Raw genomic sequence first — 21,209 nt, 5'->3', positions numbered from 1 at the left:
TCTAGTCATATATTAGATGACTGACTATGCAGATATTTGAACTTGATCTATACTTTGAAGTTAGTTGCGCCACCGGAGGCTCCAAGATCTTACATAGGGTTGCAATAACATGGTGTTTTATCTCATTGTGTTTTTATTGTACAGTTATAGATTTAATATTTCATTTTTACGTGGCAAAGAATTGAATAAGTTTACATCTTGTATAGTTTTCATAACTTTCCTGAATGACTATCCTTTCCTTGTGATGGGTAAGTAAGAATCAATCTACCAACTCTATTACAATCAGTCATGAAAAGGACAAGCAGAGCAGAACAAAAAAAAATCCAAATTAAGGGAAAATAGCACTCAAGTTCTAGAATTCCTTATAAACACTTTAATGGCAATTCCAATACTCAGCTTCAGAATCAATATCAAACAGCATTTGCTAGGATTAGGGTGAGCTATGATGACACTTGACAAATTTACTCCTAGTGCAATAAGCTAATATACAAACTTTGCAATCTTCAATACTCATTCTTCAGAGGAATCTGAAAGAAAAAGGGAGCTATATACTTTATCAGATCTGCCTAGAGATTTTTTCCAAAATCAGATCTGTAATATCCTTATAACACTAGCAATATAACAGAACATCATCAATACACTCAAATATGCTTGGTTGACAGGGGTAGATACAAAGCACATGAGGAATTTGTCAGCATGTCCCTTCCAGTAAAAGCTGAGGGCAGAATGTTGATAGGTAGAAGCTCAGCAATATTTGGTGTTTTCCAGAGCATAAAGATAATTGGTCTAGCAACATTTAGCCTACTGGGGGTGAGCATTGGACTCTTGCTCTGTTTTCCTGCAAGACTGTGTTCCAGATCCATTGCTTGATTATTTCATTGGCCTTAGAAAATCCCAAGAATATTAGCAATAGAGGGGAAAAACCATATTGTTGTAATCTCTGTTTATCCAAGCAGAAGAAAAATTGTCAATTAAAGTCAGGGGGAACAGAGCAGAAGGAGTAAAATTCAACTGAGACTGATAGTTACTTACGTTGAACAAAGCATGTGATTTGTCTGGTACCATCCAGATTCTGCTCTAAGAAAGGCATTTGGGGCATGTATCTGTTTGTATGTCTGAGCTAATGTTGAATATTCCCTGATATTTTTTTAACATTAAGAAAAACATGAAAGTGTTTATAAAGTGCTCTTATTTTCCCCAATAAATGGAAGGATTTGACTATTCCTATCAGGAACAGCATATTATCTGCTCTTTGATTTTGTGTTGAAATAATATTTCCTTCGTGATCTTACAAAAGGCATAACTCTTCATGACAGGGCTCGGGCTCAGCTCATGGCATGATCAACCGCTTTGCATTTCCACTCCAGTGATGAATCCCTCTGAAACCAGTTTTGATTGGTCATCCCCCCTCCAGAAGTCTGCTTTTAATCAGTACAAATGGCACTACATTATTTAGCATTGAGAGCACCAGCTCATCAATTATTGATCTGTCATGATGCAGAGTTATGCTACATTAATTAGGCAGAGATTTTTTTATAAAAAGAAGAAAGAAAAAAAAGAAGAAGAAAAGTTGGGGATATTCTGACCTTTTCTTAGTCAAGTACATACTAGTATATATTACTTCGGGAACTCATTAGTAATGGTATACCTAAGAAGACCCCATTAAATTAATAAATCATTAATTAAAAAAACAACTTGAAGGCACACACACACACACATATATATATCCATAAGAGGACTCTATGTAGATTGATAGGAGCCCCCAGGGGAATCAGGGGAGCAGAGTGAGCTACCGCTGTTAGCCCCAGCTTCTGCCAACCTAGCAGTTCAAAAACATGCAAATGTGAGTAGATCAATAGGTACCAGCTGGAAGGTAATGGCACTACATGCAGTCATGCTGGCCACATGACCTTGGAGGTGTCTACAGACAACGCTGGCTCTTTGGCTTAGAAATGGAGATGAGTACCACCGCTAGAGTCAGACATGATAAGACTTAATGTCAGTGGAAGACCTTTACTTTTACCTCTATGCAGGTTGAAGAAGGAAAGTGGAAGAGTGGCAGCTCACTTCAGAAAATTAAAATCATACTTATTTTTTCAATGAAAAACGTGGTGTCATGCATATGAAAACAGTCTTTAAAATACTTTTCTGTTCTGTAATTGGAAATCTGCCCCAATAGAACAACACTATATCCACTTTCTCAGATTATACCATATCACATTTTCCATATTTAAACCCTACTTTTCATCCAAAAGAAGGCTGCCCAGGGCTTGTCAAATGTGCCGTTTATGTGACAGAACATTCTATCCAGGGTGACTACAAATTTCTAGCCACTGGAGAGCTTCAGGGCAGTCCAGACAGCATGACTGGATATTATATGGACTGATTTGTTATACAGATTGGACACCCGTGATATCGCCCCCTCCCTCTGATCATCCATGCAGGGGAAGGGGATGAATTATACCCATGATGTCTCCACTGCTGCTTCCAGCCAACCATGGAGCTCCATCCAAGCTCCTGTTTATAATGGATGCTCTGTTCTTACATCAGCAGAAGTGTCCCATGACCAACAAGAAAAAGAGGATGTTGGCCCTTAAAACAAATATTTTCTCATTTACCATCTCATCAAACTGGCTACATTGCCTACTACATTAGGGAAAGATATGGAAACAATACAATATGTGCCCTTTTTAGAGATAAGCATGACAATATTTTTCATCTTTGCTACCTAGATTACCATATAACAAAAACTTCTTCAGCTCCACACAGAATAAAGTGACAAATTATGTTACAAGTCAGATGCCAGCCAATATAAACAAATTAGTTTATTGCAAAAACAACACAAACGAGCCTAAGAAACAACCAAAAGAGGTAAACACAAAGAGCCAAAGCGACAGAGGCAAGCCAGCAGCTAATGCATAAAACCAACACAGGACAATCCAGCACAAACCCACACAATGCCAGCCCCTGTTGCCACTTAAAAACCCGGATTAACACTTACGTCCCAAAGCAGTCTTCCAAACACGTCTTCTGAAACAGAGATCCTGAAATGCGCCCAACAAAACACCTTGCCGATTGCAAAGTTACATTAGCAACAAACTTACTTTTATCTACAAGTCCTCCTCCGAACTTGAGCCAGCCAACACCCCATCCACAACTGGTTGCTGCAAATCCTCATCAGAGCTGGAGTCGCCCAACGCCCCACCTCCAGCTGCAGCCCTTCTACGATCTCTCCAGCCAGACCACCTTCTATCCAAACCTATAACTTCCCTGGACCCATCTGTATCTTCTATGTGCCATCCCTCAAATGTACCACTGCTTGTGGGTTCCTCAAGAATCTCCCAGATCTCCTGAACCCTAGTCCAATCCATCTCCTCACTCCCAGAGTCTGACATCCCATCCTCCTGACTCCCAGCCCCACAATCCTCTTCAAAACCCTAAAAGGTATCATCATCAGTGGGTTCCATAAGTATTTCCCGGATTCTCTTCCTTTGTTGCTCTTCATCAGAGTCTTGCTCACGAGTTGTCTTCCTGCCTCTTCTAATACAACTAGTAGTATCTCTACTTGAAGACTCCATCACAACAGATTAAATCTACAAGTGTACAATAATATCCCAATGATATAAAACATCGTATTATAGCAACCCATGTATGATTCAAAAAATGGAAGTTGAAAAAACAGAGATTACTCATTTTTTCTTCCTTCCAACCTAGACCACTATGTAACAAAAATGTCTTCACTTGTTCACAGAATATTTTTAAAGCAGCTGAAAAATGGGACAGCAATGGATTGTGCCTAACAAGTCAAAAGAGTTGTAGGCTATGTCCAGTTACCTCAGTTTCCTGAGTCTGGAAAAGATAATTTGAACTGCAACTCCCAGGATTCAGCATAATTATGTTAACCTAGGGGAACCTTGGGCCATTAGTCAAAAAGTAAAAAAAAAAAACAACAACTTGCTCTTTTTGCTGTCAGAATAGATGAAATCAAATTGGTACAGCAAGTGAGCAACAAGACCCCTCTTCAAATAAACCCATATGATTCCTCACAATAGCTATATCCCCAAACACCTAAAGAATTGTTGACTCTGCTTATTGTCAGGTATATATCTGGCAGAGGTAAGACAGGGTTTCTTTGTGCACATCAACATGTCATCATAAGGCTGTTACAAAAAAAATAAAAACAAGAATACTGTCTGGCTATAATTCTGAATCATGTTGGGAGAGTCCCCTTTCAGGCTACCAACAAATACGAAGACACTGAAGAAAGGGGTATATCATCCCTGGGAGATTTAATGTGTGTGCTCGTTTTCCTGCCAGAATGCAGAGATTCTGTATGTATGTGTGTGTGAGTGAACACAGTTAGTCGCCTTGAGTAATGGCATTTGCCTACAGCACTGATGCTGTGGCCAGAATAATTTCTCCATGGAGTGTGTCCAAATCTGTCATTTTTGCTTCATTATGCACTATTCTAAAGTTTATATGCATTTTTATGCACAATAGTGTGTTGACAGAAGGCATGCATTGAGTAGCTTTTTTATCATGTCAGAAGCAACTTGAAAACATACTCCAAGTTGCTTCTGGTATGAGAGAATTAGTTGTCTACAGAGACGTTGCCCAAGATATGGTTGGAGTTACACTTTAAAAGTGTACCTGTTCTGAATTACATACAAATTCAACTTAGACCATATCTATATGTATGTATGTATGTGGTTTCCTCTGAAAGATGGCACAGAGTGAAACACCCTGATAAGGTAGCTCCGTGGGTTACTGACAAAGATTTTCTAAAACTAAGAATCCTAAATAGTTTTAAGGTCAAGGCATGCTAACAAGATAATTTTCTGTCTTCTACGAAAAGGAGTGTCAATTTATCTAAGCTATTTTGAAACTCTGAAGAATTCTTTTATTAGAAGACTCAGTGTCTCCCTTGAGTTGTTTTACTACGGATACCTGAGGCAAGGTAAAGATTTTTCCCTTCTTTACTGGATGGTCTTTTATTGGATGGTCCTATCTCTTTACCTACAAGAATTGTGGAACTTTTATCCTTTTATATTTTTATATTTTTACCCTTATTCATATCGTAGCTTTTAATCACTGGCAAGGCATATTGACTGTCTCCCCTTTAATTTGCAATGGGAAAAGGGAAGAGAGAACGACCTCCCCCAGGCAAACAGAATGGCAAAGCAAGTAAACTGCTAAAGAAAGAAGAGGTTTCTCCAAAGGACGATTCTATATCTGACCTTTTTTGCAGCAATAAATATGAGTTACTTCAAGATTACTCAGACAATAGCTGCTATGAAGTGTTAACTAAAGACAAGAAGAAAATAGACATAGAAAGTAGCACTGTGATTAACTCCACGGAGCATAAGGAGTCCATATCTGTTTACGAACTGTTTTCTAAACAAATATTCTTAACTCAGGATACTCTAAATTTGATATGTTCCAAGTTAGAGTATATCCAAAAGAAATTAGAATGTTTTAATTTTAATTCTAATGAGTTTCTGAATCCCACAATTGAAATAATGCCAAAAGAGCAGCAAGAAGAAACAAATAAGTCACATCCTGTAATTAGGCAAGACCAAAGGAATGGACAACACTCAATTGAAAATAAGAGAATTAAAACAAGGATACCAGAACCGCATCATTCTGAAACAAAACATCTCAAACTGAAGCCCTATCAATTGGAACTTTGTATTTCATTGAGTACTATAAATTGGAACAGATGGGGTAACAAAAACTCCACTCTCTAAGTCTTTTGTTAAGTATTCCAATAAGTCAGATAAATCTATAGTCATTGTTTTGGCTCCCAAAAAGACAGTTCCATAAAAGACTCATAGTAGCGTTTTCCAGTCCTCTAATCCCACAGTTGCTACTTTCTATGCATTCATATTTGCATCATAAACATGGAATTTTCATAAACAGAGTGTTTGTGGAGACTGGAATAAGGCCTCTTATTGGAAATCACGAAACAAAAACTGGGAGAGTTTTCACCATCACAAACTGCCCCTCTAAGCCTCAGATAAAGTTTTCGGGGAAAACCTATCAGTCACACCCTCCTGAACAATATAACTGGAAGAAACAGTTCTACAACAGTAAAACTGGAATACTTGAAACAAATTCTGAGATAGCTTTACCACCTGCTACCAGAGTAATAATAATAATAATAATAATAATAATAATAATAATAATAATAATAATAATAATTTTATTATTGTACTCCACCTCTATCTCCCCACAGGGACTCAGGGCGGCTTACAAATGCAAAACAAGTATACATACATAAAACATCAAATACTGAAAACACACAAATGAAAATTAAAACATATGATTAAAATCAAACCATTAATAAGACAAAGTTAAAACACAACAATAAAACATAAGGATGGGCTGATCAAAGTGCACTAAGTGAGACTTGTAAACATGGAGGAAGTTAAAAGTGCTATAAGAACATGGGGGAGAACCCAAAAGTGAGTAAAAACAATATGGGATGAGGACAAAATTGCCCTTTTCAAAACGTTCCAAAAACTAAACAAGGAAGAGCAAACAGTAATAACTGAACGTCTAGGTGACCTATTTAACACGCTAAACAGTCCTACAAATTTACTGACACTCTCGGCTCCTGCACTACAAATTCCAACATACACCAGGGAAAATCAAGAGTAACCAAATCTGCCAACTATCCTAGTGAAAACTTCCATAAATTTCAAAAGAAGCAACAGAGGAGGATAAATTCTTTCCTCAATGTAGGAAAGCAGCTTGGCAAAAAACACCACCTCAAAGAATGGTGGCAAAAACAATCAATAACCAAGTGAGCCTTGCACGCAATTCTACAATAAAGACAAAAAATCAACAGACAGAAATTCAACTTAAGAACAAATCTACATAACCTATCTTGTTTGTAACTTGGGAACTGTCTGTATACATGTTTGTATGTTAACAATTTGCTGCTAAAGTCTCTTTGTCTTTCCATATTGAAACCAGAGTAAATATCCTTAAAAGGGAAAAACCACAGGTCAATTGTAGAACAGGCCTGTCTAAAACTCTAGAGAGCTACCACGTGTTAGTGTATGAGCGTAGAAATAAATAAATAAATGATCTAACTTTGTGCAACACCATTTCTTATGTCCTTCACCTCAGTCTAGATATAAGTCTTAGTGCACATCTCTTGCCAGTGCTAGTCAGTCAGTGCTCCAAGGAAAAACTTATGAATCAGCTAGTTTGTATAATCTATCTCTGTCGGTTCTCCATGAAATGCCTACACAACTATGGAAGGTGTTCAAAAATATCCACAACAGTGAGCTCAATGCTGGAATATTTACAAAATATGAATCAAGAGTTAGCAAAACTAAGTACTTTCATATGCGAATACATGCACTCAAGTGTACATTACACAATGCATTGATATATGTATGTTAGGAGTGTGGAGAGACTTATATTTATTCTTTTACATTTTTTGTATGCAATGTTGCACATTTGAAATCCATATATTTAAAAGTTTCCATACCATTCTATTTTATATCAATTTTGAGAACTTTCACTCAGTGAAGCTCAACAAATAACACGATTAACTGACTAACAAGATCACACAAGGTAAATTAATGATGTTTCAGTCTATATTATAACATTTGCCTTTCATTCTCTCTGTCAGGAAATAACTGGATAAAATTCATGTAGTACCTGCACAGATTTAGCACAGTTCATGATAACAAAGAAGAAATTACATGACACAAAATTTCTCAAAACTGCAATCTTTTTGATTAAAGAGAACTGTTATAGGATTCACTTCCCTTGTTTTTCCTTGCTACCCTGAATCAAAATCGCTTTAAGAATGCTAAAAGGAGAGTAAAATTTAGTAGAACTTCCCCCCTCCAAAACCACTTAGGCTCTTTTAATTGTTTCCATTAATCTTCTTGACTTTTTCCTTCTGATAACTGAATGAAATGCCAATTGAATTAACTTTACATGGAAATACTGGCCTTTTTCTTAGTCAGTGCAATATGCAATGATAATAGTAGCATAGATTCATGTTCACAGTCAACTCTCAGATTATTGTTCTGAAGTATTAAAGCTAAAATTCAATACCTCACTGTTAATGGCTATTTGTAGCAAAGATGATTCCTATTGAAATCATGTGTCATGGAGAAGCATAGCTATGATTATAGATGTCACTGTGGCTTTGCAGCCTGTCAAGACAACTGGCAAAGTTGGTGGGCCTCCATGTCAGCAGGGTGATGAATTTGCTTCAGATTTTAGTCTGAACAATCAAAGATGCTAAACCTATTAGTACCTTGGATAGTTGTTTACAATTTTGTTTAAAAAACCCAACAGCAATGAATCTTTTAAAGTTCAGACTAAGGCTGGATGTACACTGCCATATAATCCAACTGCATAATGCAGATTGACTGCATTGAACTGGACTATATTGCAGTGTAGACTCACAATTATATACAGTGTCAACCCAGCCTAAAACTCACCACCTCAGTGACCTGAAAGCTATATCGTTCTTGTACAACTTCCACTATCTTGTTGCTTTAAAAACAACATATGGGGTGTCAATTGCAGGCAAGTTAGGAAACAATGGGACCAGACACTAATATTGGGAGCACTTTATAGAAGCATTGCCCTGGTCTCAGAGTAAGAGAAGAAGAAACAGACAGAGCTCCCTTATGCCTGGATCCAGAAGCAGATGAAAGGCCCTCCTTCCTCCACTCCAACTGACATTTCTCTGGCCTTGATGGAAGAGAAGAGGCCATTTCTAATAGATTTAATCCCCTGCCCGATTTCCACCCCCTTTCTTGTGTGTACTGTTTTTAGATTGTGAGTCAGATGGCAAGGGACTATTTTTTCTTATTAAGCAACATGTATTTGGATCGTGCTATATAATTAAATAAAATGAGGGAAGGACAAGGAGGAGAATGACGACTATTAAACTGAGTCATAAAGGGGATCAAAGTAGTTTGGGTCAATCCCAAACCCCCTCTTCAACCTAGTTGAAGAGGCACTATGAGACCAATCCATCTGTACTGGGTTGCACCCTGCTGGTATTAACATATATAGGATCATCTCAGGGACACTTTTACACAAATACCAGGCCAAAACCAAAAAAAAAAAAATCTTCTTCATTCATCTCTCACAATCCTTTGACCTGAAGGGGACATTCTGGAAACTCTGTTCCCTTGAACAGTGCCAACAGATGCTTCCCAGTTTCTCCTCATTTTTCCCCAGAAGTTGCCAAACAGCTGCCTGTTTAATTATACCACCTTAGCTAAAGTCCCAAGTCCTGAAGAGACAGTACGGGGTAAGAAGGCCATAGCTGGGGGGGGGGGGGAGTTGAGGGTTCAAACCCCCACCACAAAATGTGTCAGGTTAAAAAAAGGGTTTACTCATGAATTTTAACTGGTTAGCCAATTCATTTTTTTTAACCTGACACATTTTTTGGGGGGTGAACTCTTAACCCACCCCCGCCAGCTATGCCCCGCCCTGTGGGTAAGTGGTGCCCCCACCAAAAGGGGGGAGAATTTCTAACCCAGCTGTGACCAACAAAAGCCTGCACTGTGCTTAGAGTCGATAGCCTGAATACTTTGGACTTATATATTTACTTTGCACAACAATGGGAGGAGAGAAGACATGCTCCAGCAGCAGAGGTAGGTCTTCTGAGCATGTTACTAACAGGCAGTGTCCTGAGATGGTATAGTATATTACACCATGTTTTGTCTAGTACACAAAAATTACTATTATATGACATCAAATTAGGAAGGATAGCTAACTAATATCAGAATTCAAAATGACCTTGACAGATTAGAGAGCTGGGCAAAAACTAACAAAATTAATTTTAACAAGGACAAATGTAAGATACTACACTTAGGCAGAAAAAAGGAAATGCAAAGATACAGGATGGGTGATGCCTGGCTTGAGAACAGTCCATGTGAAAAAGATTTTAGAGTCTTCGTGGACAACAAGTTGAACAGGAGCCAACAGTGTGATGCAGCAGCTAAAAAGCCAATGGGATTTTGGGCTGCATCAAAAGGAGTACACTGTTTAGATCGAGGGAAGTCATGATATCTCTCTATTCTGCTTTGCTCAGCCCTCACATGGCATACTATGTCCAAATATGGGCACCACAATTTAAGAGAGATATTGACTAACTGGAAGGTGTCCAGAGGAGGGTGACTAAAATGTTCTAAGGTTTGGAGACCATGCCCTATGAGGACGATCTTAAAGAGCTGGGAATATTTAGCCTGCAGAAGAGAAGGTTGAGAGGAGACATAATAGCCATATATAAATATATGAAAGGGTGTCATAAGGAAGAGGGAGCAGGTTTGTTTTCTACTGCCCTGGAGACTAGAATTCAGAGCAATGGTGTCAGGACCCAGGCTGCAGAGCACCAATAACCTTACACAGAGGCCAGAATCTATCTAATATCTTTATTAAAGAAATATATAAAGTCAATAAAAACAAGTGAAGAATATAGTTCAGAAGCAGACCTTTCAGATGAGGTCAAATATAGTCCAGAAATGTATTGTCCAATTTAAGATATTAGAGTTCAAAGTTTTAATCCACTTGACCGAAACACACACTTTGCCAAGCAATAGTGTGGGGAAATGACAGAGTCTTTAAAGTCCAATGTAGCTTGACAACAAGGCTGGAAAATAAACTTGATTCTTGGCTAGATCAAAGACTTGAAACAAGGCAAACATGAAGCATGAAACAAGGTCTGTGGCAAAACGTGAAACAAGGCTGGCTTGAAACTTGATCCGGGAAGCAAGGAACTGGGGTTACGAAGTCCACACACGATCTCTCTCCTCAAGCTGATCAATTGACTCCGCAAAGTTCCCCTTGCGACAAACACCTATATTGGGTCTCGTTTTCCCGCCAACAGAACACTTTCCCTAGAGAACGAGAAGCGAAACCCAACTCTGTCCAGATGCATGACTCCTTAGAATTTCCCAAGGGAAGCAGACCTAATCAGCTAGTTGTTTGGCAGCAATTCTCAGGCTCCGGCGATTAGCCTCTCTGACTCCTCTATCTCTAGTATAATTGTCCCTCCAGGAAAACGGGGGGGAGTTCTGCCCAAGGCCTGTTTGGCTGAATTCTTGAGGGCAAACATCCTCCAGGTGGAGAGGCTCCGGCTCTGGCTGAACCGGCGAAAATCCCATGTTTTCCTCTTCGTCTGCCACAATATTACTAGGAACAGGACTACAAGGCCCATGAGTCATCACAAATGGGTCTAAATTACAGGAGAGAATATTCCACTCGAACATTAGGAAGTACTTCCTGACTATACAAGCTGTTCAACAGTGGAACTCTCTGCTTCAGAGTATGGTGAAAGCTCTTTCCTTGGAAGCTTTTAAACAGAGGTTGGATGGCCTGGGTACATTGTGCTTTGCTTGCATGGCAGGGGTTGTACTAGATGGCCCATGTGTTCTCTTCCAACTCCATTAGTCTATGATTATCTTATATGGGAAAAATTATGACCCTTTCAGCAGCCACTGTTTGGAGAATGGGGAGGCTAGAAATAATATCACATATTTATGTATAAATAAAATGGAGGAAACTATCACCACCCACTAATTTAAATAAAAGAAATACACATACATGAATAGCTGACAGCAATACCACTGAACTAGAAGGGCAGCAAAATAAATATATGCATGAATATATGATCAAATAAATTATTGCCTTTTAAAACAACCATTGGAGTAGCAAAGTGAAGAAGCAATTGCACATGTCAAAGTGGCTGAACCCTCTCATAACATGTGGTAATTTAAATGTTATCCCAAACCTATGGGGGCTGGCTATTTAGCCAATGTGCTATTTAGAAATGCATGACACTGAATTCATACTTCTGGGCTTTTCAACTCTAGAGCAACATGAAGTCAATAACCAGAGAGAATGCAGGAGGCTTCTCTTAATTAGTTGCCCTGTGTATGCAATTAGAGCACTCCTTAAAGGTTAGCAGTCAGAATCAAAATGAATAGGCAGGCTTAATACCTAGTCTGTGCTTATCTTGCAAAAAAAAAAACCCAGCTTTCACAATACCCATTTTGTGAAAAATGGCAAAAGAAGTGCTGGGGCATTTAGCATCATGCAAGTAAAATGTATATAGGAGATTTTCATAACCTTATGTGGGACTAAACGGAGGGTCTAAAAATACAACCAATATCATAAATAAGGGTGACAAGTACCCAGTATAGACCATCGAATAGACCGTGGGGAAATAAAGGCATCCTAAGGTCACACACCAAGTACTAGTGAAAGTATTGAGTGCCAGTGAAAGTAAGAATGTGGTCAAGGCAGTTTGGGGTCTAAATGTGATAAGCAATTCCAGATCAGGAATGCCAGGCTCCTTTATATCCAACTGGACTTCCACTATTTCAATTCTGAGGAGGCCCAGATAAAACAACCAGTTCTTTATCCTGAGGCAATGTGTAGACCTGAAATTAATTGATGTACCAGGACATATGAGATTTCTAAGCATTTCTAGGAGTTAAGTTTAAATCGAGGATTTCATTCATCTAGCCTACTATGCATGTGTAGAGCAGTTTGGTGCCCCAACTGCCAGATGTGTTGGACTGCAAATTCTATCATTTCTAATAAGTATGATCATGGCTCTCGAAACCTGTGCTAGAAGTTAAATCACATGGGATATGGTATGTGTAGGCACAGCCGGCCCTAGGTATTTTTCAAGTGTAGGCGAACAGAATTTTGGTGCCCCCCCCCAAAAAAACCAATCACTGAAAAATAAAAGTGTTGGATAAGTGAAAATGTTGGATAATAAGGGGGATTAAGAAAAAGCCTATTAAACATCAAATTACGTTAAGATTTTACAAATTAAGCACCAAAACATCATGTTTTACAACAAATCAACAGAAAAAGCAGTCTCGACTGCGCCCCCGTATGTTTGGCACCTGAAACGACTGCTTAATTCACCTCATTGTTGGACCGGCTCTGTGTGTAGGAAAACATGCCTGCAAACTAGGGTACTATTTTGCACATGCTGCCATTTCATGCAATACAGTTGCTACAATGTTTTGATGCATATATTAAAGGTTTTCTGTAGTTTTTTACATCTAGAACTATAAACCTTTTATTTCAAATTTTGTAAAAAGCAAGCGTATTCAAGAACAGAATGTATGCTACACAGAGAAATATACCCACTTCAACTTGTCAGATGCATCATTTTATTGATGTGGGAAGTTTATATTTCAACCTGACCTTACTCTTCTGTTTCCTACAATGATTGAAGTAGGGATTCATCTTTACTGACTTCCAAACATAACAGCACCTGTTCCGTGTTCTTTTTCACCACTGAATAGAATTTTATGTTCTGAAAGAGGTTGCCTTCTGTCTGATTATGGAAACGTACAAGTATATCAGCTGAATGATTGAAAAGACTGGGTTCACCAGAAGCAACTGAAAATGAGCACTCATTCACAGAGCTGCACAAAATTACAAGAGAGAGAAATGGTACTGTTAACAAGTAAATGTAACTGAAGAACAAACTACATTAGCGAGAGATTGCTGTCAGTGGCTTATGCACATAGGAGTGGTTCATACATACACACATGCACATACATTTGGATTGGGTGCAAGAAACTGTTCTCAGGTCATTTGTGCCTCATCCAAAAGTTCTCCCTCCAGTGCTGTTAATCCATGAGAGGGGATTTAGTGTTGCTATTAAGATTGGGCAATCTGGGTAAATTTTTATCCGTTTCTGTGTCCTGGATTTCATTGGGGGCCCTGATCTGTTTTTCAGAAGCCTCCCAAAATTGGGAGGACTGAAATCCATTTTTGATCCAGGAAGCTGAAAGATTTGTTTTCAATCATTGGCAGCTATTGGGGGGGGGGGGCTTCCCAGGTTTACATCAAGGGCTTAAGAAACTCCCCTTCCTGCTATCTTTTCCCTTCTCCCTTTAGAGGAGACCAAGTTTTAAGGCAAGGGCTTAAGAACCAGAGAAGTCAGACATATCAGAGCACTTGATGAACCAGCCTAGACACAGTATATTATTTGAGAACACAAAAATGCTGGACCACTCTCACAATTATCATATCAGACTACACAGAGAAGCCATTGAAATCCACAAGCATGTGGACAATTTTAACAGAAAGGAGGAAACCATTTCCAATATACCTCACAACCTCTGAGGGTGCCTGCCATAGATGTCGGTGAAACATCAGGAGAGAATGCTTCTGGAACATGGTCATACAGCCTAGAAAACACACAACAACCCGCTTAAGAACCCCCCTTTCCTGGGATCCTTTCTGGGATCCTTTTCCTTCTAATGGCTGCCTTCCTCCCCACACTCTAAAGAAGCCAAAAGCAGCTGGGTTTCGACAGATACTCTTCTGTTGTGATGGAAAAAAATGATCATGGATTCCATGCCATTACGGGCATCCAATCCAATTGAACCAACCAGACCAATCAAATACTTTTTTTTTTTTTGGAAACAGATCCATCCACAATTCTGGTTGCTATGCTGTACCAATGAAGAGGAGTGAAGTGATTCAAAGAAGATGCTTCTGGTTTTCGTTCTGAAAGGAAAGACAGGTACACGCCATCTGGATCCATTCCATTTCTTCTCCCACCAACTGCATTTTCCTCTTCTGAACTCTTTTCCCCTTCCTTCCTTCCCCATCAGCAAGGAGCAGTCACAGTGAATGGTATAAGTGAAACGTTACACTACATCCGTTTGATGTAGGAACTTGTAGGTCAGTGTTAAACAAATCATTTAATTTTACAAGTTTTTAAAATACGTATTTATATTTAGTGCTAGTAATTAATGGAGCCAGAACATTATCAATCTTTGATCAACGTAATGCTTTCTTCACTTACAATATTTTGGAAATTAAGTTTTCTGAAGCTGATATGTTCTTTGTGGGTTTGGAGAGAATCCCCCAATTGATAGCTATGGGAATCTTTTTCCCAGATGAACACTCATTTCATGGAAGTAATTTAGTCAGGAAATCCTTTTAATGCCTGCTTTGAAATTGTTAATTATCAGGGCCACCCACTTGATGCATTTTTTTTCATTTTTTAAAAACCTTTGCGATAAACATTAAGACATGTTGAACATTATGTACATTCTGAGCCTATTATTAATCAAAATGTGAGTGATGTCTAACAAAATGGTTATGATTGTAAAACTGCCCTCTATCTTTTGCTGCAATGCCATATGGACTGAGCCCAAATTCACCAAAGGCAAAAAGACTTTCAACACTATACAACCTGGTGGATAAAGGTTTTTGAATACTAAAAACAAAAACATTTCAGTTCCTGGAGAAAACACTGCACACACTCAATACTGCAACCAACTGAAAGTAAAGCAAGATTTCCACTGTGTGTAATAGAAGATAGCTCTGCTGTTTTAACCATGAGACTTTGTATAGCAATAGCGATGTTGTTATGTACACTTGTGAAATGTTGGAGAACATGAAATTGGCAGAACTCTGGCTTCGAAAAATTTTTTCTCAAAAAAGAACCTATCTTCTCTCCTAGAGTACCATATCCTCACTGGTACCATTGATCAATGTTTTTTTCACTGCTGGTAAAAAATGTAAGGTCACACATGTCCTTACAATTGTACATGAGCAGGAAAATGGTATAAGAAGTTCAAGAAGATAATGATTTCATTTATACAAACACAAGAACAGGTCTTTATATATTGTAAAAACACTTTTTCCAAATTGGGTATATTAATGTAACCTCAGATTAAGGAGTTGGATATATTGTGTGTGGGAAACGTATGATAGATATTTGAATCCTATCCCATCTTTCCCCTATGCTTTGATATTCAGGTCTACTGAATACCAAGCCAGTCCAAAATAAAATGTATCATATATGAGCTGATTGTGGATGAAGGGGCTGATTTAGTATGCATGATAATGCTTGTGTTAATGGGCTTGGTGGTTGCCCACCTAGGTATTTCACACAATGCTAATTTATATTTGGGGGGGCTGAAGTGGGAGGAGTTGAAATCATCCATAGGATACCATCTCCCACACAAGCAAAGCTCTCTGACCTTGCAACATCTTTGAACGTTTGTATCTAGGTTTGTGTGTGGGAGATAGAACAGTAATGATTAAAAAAATACTCCAGGTCTGTGGTTTTAGAGAGCTTCTGCATTTACACTGAAGCTGTCCTAAGTTAGCTGAGGATCTCATGGCTGCTATGACAACAATGTTGGGTGAATTGAGACATGTTGCCTTCCATGACATGTTTTCTCCATACCTTGTGGAGAACATTTTTAATGTTTGTTCATATCTGAATATCACACACACTAGAGATTCTGAGATACATCTGGACTGTTCCATATGGCTTTTCTGGGAACAGTAAATGTTGAGCCTTCTGGCTCTGATACTAGGAGACGAGGTCGTAAGACTCCTCGAGAGTCAGACTCTTTTGAGGAGCGCGAAAGGAAACGGCTCCGAGACTTATTTGCAGAACCAACAGACGAAGACTCCTTTGAGGGTTTTACCGAGGGAATGGAGGAAGAGATGGTTAGCTCAGAGGAGGATGATATGGAATGGACTCGTGGGAGGGAGGATTTGGGTGTCACCGGCAATGATAGCATGGGAAGCGACTGGCGGGTTGCAGGATCGGACCCATGGACGGGCTGGAGGGATGGAGCGGGATCCACAGCTGGGGATGCTGTGTGGCGTAGTCAAAGGTGTTTTAGCTCTGATGAGGATGATGATGAGGAGGCACCTGGAATTAGGATAGCAGCTGACAGCGATGAGGAGTTAGGAACTGGCATAAAATGGGGTTTAGGATCAATGGCTAATTGCGTTGGGCAAGGTAATCTGGACGAACGCTTGGGCTCTTGTTGGGGAACTTCCTGAAGACGGGTGTGATTCGTTTGCTGGATACGTAAGTTACCAAGGACACTGGGCATAGACGGCGGGAGGAACTGTGTGGGCTTTTTCTGTGCAACTTGTGTTTAATCTTGATAGCTTGGACCTCCGTCGTCTTTTTGACGGACATTACTGCCTACTCTGGATTGACGTTGGACTGACTGACTGACTACGACTCTGGACTATCCCTTCTGTGGCTATCGGTGGAACTTGTGGAATCTTAGACGTCTGCACTTGACTTTCGACCTCGGACCGGATTGGGACCTTGCTGACCGCTGTTACCCTGATTGATGTGCCTAGACCTGGATTTCGCTCGTTGCACGGAGGAGTAAACAGCCTGAGTTACTCATCTGTAGCTCTTGAGTAGCAGAGGGGAATCTGCTGCTAGGTTTTGTGTTCGTTTTGACCTTTTGTTTACCAGTATTTGTTTGTTTAATTGCCAGGCTGAAGTAAGCACTTTTGTTTTAACCCGGATTAAACTTCTGTTTAATCCGGTTTATTCTTTTGAACTGTTTAAACTCAAACGAAGCTATTTTTGTTACTTTTCACACTGAAGCCAAGTGTTTGCCTAGTCCTTTGTTTCTTACGGGCAATTTTTAGTTCTGTAACCTCAATAAACTGTGTTGTATCCTATTTGGTGGCGTTCTGTCTCTGACAGTAAATGTCTACTGTATCAGGGGAAGGAGAGTGTACTGCATCCACAAAGAACAGGATCTGCCTAACCCCAGCAGTATGTGAAAATTATCATCTTTGGGTGAATGGTCCTTTGGGGAGCAAGATGTTTTAACAGCTGGTAATTTCAGAGTTTCTTAGAGAATACAGATTTCTAGATTAATTTCAATATTGATTCAGATTAGGGTCTAATGGAACAGCCTGAAGACCCACTTTAGGTAACAGTTGAGGAAATGCTCTATCTTTCTGAATCCACTTTTGATCTTCCTTCAGCAGCTTTTCATTCCATTGATCAAGGTATCCTACTGGACCAGATCTTTTGGATGAAGGTGTAAAGCAGGGGTCCTCAAACTTTTTAAGCCGAGGGCCGGTCTACAATCCTTCAGACTGTTGAGGGGCCGGATTATCATTTGGAAAAAAAATACAAACAAATTCCGATGCACACTGCACATGTCTTATTTGTAGTGCAAAAACAACAACAACAAGAACAATGAAAGAACGATACAATATTTAAAAATAAAAAACAATTTTAACCAACATACATTGATCAGGATTTCAGTGGGAAGTGTGCTCCTGCTTCTGGCCAATGAGATAGTCAAGTTAATTAGGATTGTTGTTGTTGTTGTTGCTGTTGTGTGCCTTCAAGTCATTTCAGACTTTGGGCGAGCCTAAATCTAAAATGTATGTATTTATTATTTATTTATTTACTGCATTTGTATCACACCCTTCTCACCCCAAAGGGAACTCAGGGTGGCTTACAAATTATATGTACATACAATATATTATATTATTAGCATAGCACAATATTAGCATTATATATTACTATATTGAACTATACTGTAATATTATTAGTAATATTATATGTAATATAGAATATATAATTAATATTGTCATATGTTATTATTATTAGTGTTATATTGTATTACATTATAATACTATTATCAATATTATATGTATATACAATATATTATATTATAAAACTGAGGGCGGGGGCCAGGTAAATGACCTTGGAGGGCCGCATCCGGCCCCCGGGCCTTAGTTTGGGGACCCCTGGTGTAGAGCATTATGCTACCATAGGTTTACTCCTACCTCAAGAGCCAGTTCCAGAGAATGTCACAGGGAGAATTCCTGATCAGCTGCATAGTCACTGAATATGACCTTATTTCTCATACTGCTCAACATGTATATGACTACACTCATTTTTACTCCTTTTGTCAGAATTGCTTGAAGCTGTGCAAGAACATATCTAATACCTAGACAGGGCTAATAAATTGAAGTTGGAGTCTTATTGGGTGGGAATTGTCAGATCCAAGAATTGAATAAACTACCTGCTCTGAATGGAGTTACACTTTACCAGAGAAAACAAGTTTGAGAGTATTCTCAGATCTGTCCTCCTCATTGTCAGTGCAGGTGAATTCCAAAGTTCACAGTGCTTGGAGCTAGTTTTGGCTAGTTTGCCAGCTATATTATTTATTGGACAGGGTTAAAGCCATCACAGTCACAGTACTCCATGAACAAGAATTAGTCTACTGCCATGTGGATTGATCTTAAACATGAATCAGAAACCGCAGCTAGTGCACAATATGGTAGCTACACAATAAAGAATGCAACTGTGTTGAGAAGAATTGCATTGGCTGCTACCATACTTCCAGTCTCAATTAAGGGCGCTCAGAATGACATTTAAACCCCGAACACTTTGGGAAATTGGTATTTGATTTTTTTTAATTTTAAGTTATAAAATTATTTCATATAGAATCATAGAATCATAGAATAGTAGAGTTGGAAGAGACCTCATGGGCCATCCAGTCCAACCCCCTGCCAAGAAGCAGGAAATCGCATTCAAAGCACCCCCAACAGATGGCCACCCAGCCTCTGTTTAAAAGCTTCCAAAGAAGGAGCTTCCACCACAGTCTGGGGGAGAGAGTTCCACTGCCGAACAGCCTTCACAGTGAGGAAGTTCTTCCTGATGTTCAGGTGGAATCTCCTTTCCTATAGTTTGAAGCCATTGTTCCGCGTCCTAGTCTGTAGGGCAGCAGAAAACAAGCTTGCTCCCTCCTCCCTATGACTTCCACTCACATATTTGTACATGGCTATCATGTTTCCTCTTAGCCTTCTCTTCTGCAGGCTAAACATGCCCAGTTCTTTAAGCCGCTCCTCATAGGGCTTGTTCTCCAGACCTTTGATCATTTTAGTTGCCCTCCTCTGGACTCATTCCAGCTTGTCAACATCTCCCTTCAACTGCGGTGCCCAGAATTGGACACAGTATTCCAGGTGTGGTCTGACCAAGGCAGAATAGAGGGGTAGCATGACTTCCCTGGATCTAGATGCTATACCCCATTGATGCAGGCCAGAATCCCATTGGCTTTCTTAGCAGCCGCATATATATTTTTAGTCTTACAAGTCTTTTTTATTGGATGTCACTTATTCTATGGAGATTTCCCAAAAAGAAAAACATTTCCCCTTTTTAGATCATCATACTTTATGGGAAATAGAAATGGAGGGCACAAAAGTGGTACAGTTCCCCATCCTTTTATGAATACCTTATTTGGATTTCAGAAGACTGAATAGAATCCATAAGAACTCCCAAACTGCCCTACTTCAGGGAAACTTGAAGCTCCATCTAAAGTCAATCATGACAACATTTCCCTACCCATAGCATCTCTATTTTATCAAGATAAAATTTCAGCTTGTTCCATTCATCCATTCCAAAGTCCAGCTTATACTGCTTTAATTGTGATGGTATTTCCCAAGCAAATTTAGAATTTTTCATTCTCCGTTTTTCAGCTTGTCTTAGCTGCAAGCCATAACCATCAGCCTACAATGATTTACATTGGCAAATAGATGCATGCAAAAATAACAAACATCTAAAATAATACACTAAAAGAAATAATTGGTTCTGGAGAAATCTTGGATATGTGAAGCCATTTGGAGAAGTGTAAAATTTAAATACAGCGACACAATGCCAATCTAGCAATAACAATAAAACATCTGGTTTGGAAAAAAGCTACCTAATTACACCAGGGAGATCTAGGCCTTTTGATTACTGATATCTGAAAAACAAGGCCACCATCTGCTTTTCCTTCGACCAAACCTAATTATTGCAGGTGTTCAATTCTCATTACCTGAGATCTTTTCTTCTACCATCTTCAAGAGATGTGAGGAAAAGACCTTAAATCAAACTTAGACTGTGTGCTTCTTCTGTAGCCAACAAGAATTTATATAAAAAAATAAAAGCAGACATTTCTTTTTAAGCCAAGGTGGTAGAGTTCAACATGTTCCCAATGAGATTTAACCCACACAAATGAACAGGCCCACAGTTGTGGCTTCAAGCCAGCTAAATTAATAAAGGTTTCCCACAGCACCTTACACTAACAGAAGCTGATGCCATGTTGGCATATAGTATTATGCGGAGCATAATTCCCCATGCATAATTCCCTTGAGCCCTGCCATATGCACAATGGAGGACCTTCTCACAGTGACACCAGAGGCACTCGAAGTGGCCGGCTTCTGATCAAAGGAAATCTAGTGTAATGCCAAGTTTTTAATTTTGTATGTGTTTTTAAATACATTATAACTATATCCTTAATTTTCTTCTGACACGATAAAAAATTCATACCTCCATATATTGTCTTAATCCCATCCTCATGCACTTCCATTGCTCTTTAAATAATTTTAAAGTAATATTCCAG

General features: G+C 39.1%; 1 long non-coding RNA gene across 1 annotated transcript in view; it reads left to right on the top strand.

Annotated features, from left to right (window-relative positions):
* LOC103279864 (uncharacterized) overlaps positions 1 to 21,209 on the top strand; it is a 206,838-nt gene that overhangs the window by 83,500 nt on the left and 102,129 nt on the right. Inside the window, exon 3 of the long non-coding RNA XR_507031.3 lies at positions 14,449 to 14,545. This is a non-coding gene — a long non-coding RNA (uncharacterized LOC103279864). The remainder of the gene's footprint in view (positions 1 to 14,448; positions 14,546 to 21,209) is intronic.

This window comes from Anolis carolinensis, chromosome 4 (assembly GCF_035594765.1).
Source record: "Anolis carolinensis isolate JA03-04 chromosome 4, rAnoCar3.1.pri, whole genome shotgun sequence".
NCBI classification, from domain to species: domain Eukaryota; kingdom Metazoa; phylum Chordata; class Lepidosauria; order Squamata; family Dactyloidae; genus Anolis; species Anolis carolinensis.
The sequence above is the reverse complement of the archived record's forward strand: the minus strand, read 5'-3'. Positions and strand labels throughout refer to the sequence as shown.